This window comes from Lethenteron reissneri, chromosome 60 (genome assembly GCF_015708825.2).
Source record: "Lethenteron reissneri isolate LAM-NWPU_2019-01 chromosome 60, ASM1570882v1, whole genome shotgun sequence".
Lineage (NCBI taxonomy): Eukaryota > Metazoa > Chordata > Hyperoartia > Petromyzontiformes > Petromyzontidae > Lethenteron > Lethenteron reissneri.
The window spans coordinates 143,027-147,896 of NC_083838.1; the positions used below are offsets into that span (position 1 = coordinate 143,027).

General features: G+C 56.4%; 1 pseudogene; it reads right to left on the reverse strand.

Moving 5' to 3' along the window:
- Positions 1-1,388: 1,388 nt before the first annotated feature.
- Positions 1,389-4,595, reverse strand: LOC133357818 (hydroxylysine kinase-like; annotated as a pseudogene).
- Positions 4,596-4,870: the final 275 nt, after the last annotated feature.

The window sequence follows — 4,870 nt, forward strand, 5'->3', positions numbered from 1 at the left end:
CTCCCTGCACCTCCCCGTCCCTCTCTCCCTGCACCTCCCCGTCCTCCCCGTCCCTCTCTCCCTGCACCTCCCCGTCCCTCTCTCCCTGCACCTCCCCGTCCCTCTCTCCCTGCGCCTCCCGTCCCTCTCTCCTGCACCTCCCCGTCCCTCTCTCCCTGCACCTCCCCGTCCCTCTCTCCCTGCACCTCCCGTCCCTCTCTCCCTGCACCTCCCCGTCCCTCTCTCCCTGCACCTCCACTCCGCCTCTCGCCACCCCCCGCCCGCTTACACTCGGGCCGCGTCATTTCCGGCACTCCACACACGCCACTTCCGGAATAGAAAACTCCCACGCGCGAGCGCTTGGGCGACGTCACATCCGGGCAGCCGAGAGCGCGCGGCACCGCGGTGACGTCAGCCGGGAGGGTACGGCACCGCGGTGACGTCACAGTCGGGAGCGCATGGCGCACAGGCTAATTTCTGCACTTCGATGACGCCACAAAGTGGCGTTGGAGGGGCAGCGGTGACCGCTCGCCCTGTGAAACGTGGCCGCCGACACGCCGCTGACGTCACGTTCGGGCAGACTTAGAGGTAATGGCTCTCCAGTGACGTCACGCACCAGCAGCCCACCACTGGCAACAGCAATTAATCGAATAGTCGCCAATAATGGTCACGATACACAAATCGATTTCGTGTTATATATAAACAGATGATTCACGTGAACTATATGCAAATGTCAGCTGCGTGGACTTTGAACCAGCCAATACAAAGGAGGCCAAATATGCAGTGGTAGTCGACATTGATCACAATGCAATTTGTTTAGAGTACTTTATTAAATATATTCAACTACGAATAATAATGGTTGAACTTCGATTTTTCTCTCGGGGTTAATGAGCGGTCTCATCTCTCCCCTATTGCATGATTGACACTTCCTGGCCAGGCCTTTTGGTTTTATCCCTCGGATCTGATACCGCCTTTGGGCGCTGGCACAGCCAAGCTGAGCAATCCGAAGGGGGCCTTCAAGGTCCGGCTGGTTTGCCACTCGCTAGTTTCTGCCATTGCCGAGTCGGACCGAAATCAAAATCCACTGGTCTCGCAAAGACGATGAATCTGGGATGGGTTTCAGCAGGGGCCAGGGCGTCAGGACTTAAGAATGCATTTTTGTGTTTAGTTGTCCTTCCTCACAATGGTCCAATTGGCGTGCGGTGGCTACGTACGGTGCGAAAGAAGTTCAACATACGTGCATCCACATGAGAGTCATCCCATTGATTTGGTTGTGACATTCGTCGGTGCACGGTGACAGCCACAGCATCACCGTATCATCTACACACGCCCCTCACTCTTTCATTCACACGGCAAGGCTTGTGCAGTGGAAAAACAATCCGGCGGCCTCCCGGGCCCATGCCAGGCCCCGGCACGGCTCGGTTGTGCAGTGTAAAAAGAGGCAGAGCTGCCCCGCGCACCCCGTCCCCTACTCCCGATGTTGGCGGTGCTGTCATACGCACGTACGTATGCACGCACGTACGTATGCACACACGTACGTACGTATGCACACACGTACATACGTACGTACAATGAATGTCATTTCGGCACAGTACGTAGCCAACCGCGCCAAACGGAGGTGCGGGACGAACGACATTACGTTCTCGGCAGCCCCAGCTCATCTGGCGGGTCGCTGCCCCGTCTCCCAGCAGCGCCACGCCTCGTCCTCCCCGCCGCCCACAGTTCTCTGAGCCGCGCCGCCTCCTGAGCGACGAACGCGCCGATGCGACGCGCGCGGCCGCCCGCCGGGCCGTCGCTCGCCATCGTGCGTGAGTCGCGCTCCGCCAGCACCGCCGACTGCGCCAGGCGGGCGGCCACCAGGATGAAGAGGGCCCCGCGCTCGGCCCCCGTCAGCGGGGCCCCTACTTCCCGCTCGAACGCCGCCAAGAACGCGCCGGCCGCGCGCAGGGCCTGCTGGAGGTCGGAGTGGCGCGCCGACGCAACCACGTCGGCCATCGCGACGGCCGCGTCGAGGACCAGCGGCCCTGCGCACGCGTCGCTGAAGTCGAGGATTCCGCACAGCTCCCAGCCGCCAGCGCCACCGCCACTGGCGCAGGGTTTGGGGCGCACCAGCAGGTTCTGGTCGTGAAAGTCGCTGTGGTTGATCGCTGCGTGGGTCAGGAAGGGAATGATGACCAGATGCCAGCGGTTATTAACTTGGCTTGACAGTCGATAATCGTAGTATCAGCGTTAACTAGGCATGACAGTCAATGATGGTCGGCAGTGCCCTGCAACCACACTTGACTGTCAATGATGGTAGCAGCATTAACAACACTTGGCAGCCATGGACACAGACACACACGACACAACACGTACACCACAGATGTAACCACACATGTACACACACGTACTCTGCAAGACAGGGGGAGAGGACACAGATGCAGCACAGAATGGTCGCGTGTCACTCACAGGGCCGAACAGTGTCGCAGGTTGGGCAGCACGCGCTCGTGGAAACTGGTGCACCACGTCAGCCAGCGTGGCGCGCAGGGAGACGTCCTCCACCTCGTCCACGAACGGGGCGATGAGGTGGGCCTGCTGAGGCCACCACCGCCTCGTTCGAGCAGAGCGCCGCCCGGCACGGCTCGTGGAACTCCTGCGAGCGCGTGGAAGAGACAACGCGGCATCGTCGTCAGCATCAGAATCGTCACCGGCATCGTCATCAATGATATGGTCATCATCTTTACAATTATCATGTTCAACATCGTCATCGCCATCATCATCATCATCAACGTTTGAATCGCCAACAGCATTGTTTTCATCAATGACATGACCATCATCATCAACAATGACATTTCATTGTCATTTTCAACATCATCATCGTCGTCATCAATATCCGAATCATCAGCAACATCGTTATCATCAGTAACATGCTCATCATTATCACAATGATCGTTTTCAACATTGTCATCGTCGTCGTCATCAATGTCCGAATCGTCAACAGGCTGGACTAAAGCTTTCAAATGAAATAAAAGACGTTGCATATAGCGTGTTCGCTTGACCATTCGGCAGGAGAGATATCACAGCTGATGACGATAGTTAATTAAGATCTAAACTAAAATTTTAATTTAGTATTTTACCAGGTATGACTCATTGAGCGACAGCTCTTTTTCAGATGTGACCTGGACACAAATGATACCTCAACGAAGTGGCTTATCACGTGGAAATTATAGAAGCACCCAAAGCCTCGAAACGTGTGATGTTTATTCTAAATGTGGAGGAAAAAACCGGAGGACCTGGAGATAAATCCGCGCGACCACAGAGAGAGAGACACGCAAACTCCAAATATACAGCAGCAGGCGTCAGGTTTGGGATCGAACCCACGACCTCCTCCATACCAGGCGAGGCAGTCAACATCTCGCCACCGCGGCGAATTGCACTGCGCCGTACCTCGTGCAGCGTGCGGTTCATGCGGCCGAGCGTGCGTCCCATCTGCCCGAGCAGATCGTCGCTTGGTTCCACCTCCTCCAGCAGCGTCCCCGGCAGGAAGGTGAAGAGACGCACGATGAAGCGAAACTCCGATCCGTCGCCGTCTACTCGCACACACGACGACACGGTCCACCGTGCAAGCGGTGATCCAGCGGTCGTCGATTCGCCCCGCTCAACCGCTCACCGGCTCACCGGCTCACCCGCTCACCCGCTCACCCGCTCACCGGCTTGTCCGTGGACAGTAATTCGCACGAGCAGTCCGTCGTTGTGTGGTGGTGCCGTGGCCAAATTTACGTTTGAAAAAATGGCACCGCGACTGACCTCGCGTGGGACTATCCTGACAAAGCAATCATTGTCATAAGACCCAGGTGAGGCTTTGCTAGATAAGCTAAATAATAATAATAACGAAGACAATATGAACAAGCACTGCCGGTCCCCACTCACGGACAAACACACACACCTGCTTTGGATCATCATTATCGGTGAGTGCAGTATTTATTCAGTATTTATACTCCTATTTGTCTAGGGATGATTTCGTTTCGGGTTTTTACACGTTTATTTAAATTATTAGTTTTTTAGTTTATGTGGCATACAGCACGGTACTTGTTTGTGATTGTTGGTTATCATGCGCCCAACCCCATTACTTAATAATAATAACAACACACACACCCCGTCACCATCACCGCGGACCCCAACTGCTCAGCCGGCATCGTCTCACCCAGCATCTCCATCGCCATGAGCCGCCCGTCCACGGTGAACACGACCGCCGGCACGGGGAACCCGCGTTCGCCCAGGAAGCGCAACGGCTTGCGTCTGCGCCTCCACGAGGCTGGCGCGGTGCCGGCTGTCGGCCGAGTTGGTCACCTTCAGCACGTAGCCGTGGGGACACACGACTGACCGGCGACGAGGAGGAGGAAGGTTCAGGGACCACGTGGCCTCGTGTCTCCACGTGGAAGTTCTGGTCGTCGTAGCTGCCCAGCTCGGTGACACTGGTTGGCGTTGATGCCGTACAGCCTCTCCACCAGCTTCCCTCACCTTGGTCTGGCGAGAAGTCCGGGTCTCACCAGCTCCTCCTCCCACCATCTCTCCATCCCCTTGCTCGTCCCCATGCTCGTCCCCATGCTCGTCCCTTGCTCGTCCCTGCCCAACATCCTCTCTCCCTTCTCTGCCTGGTCCCTATCTCTCCCTGCTGTCTCTCCCTGTCCCCTTGTTTCTCTCTGTCTCTCTCTATCCCAACCCAACTCTCTCCTTCTGCCCCACTCTCTCCCCCCTCTTTCTGTGTATTTACGTTGATCTATCCCTTTCGTCTACAGGTCTCTCTTTTTGTGTGCATGTGCACTGAACTTCTTTCACACCGTACGTAGCCAACCGTGCTAATCGGTGGAGCGGGGGAGGACAACAAACTAAACACACGAAGCACTTCTAA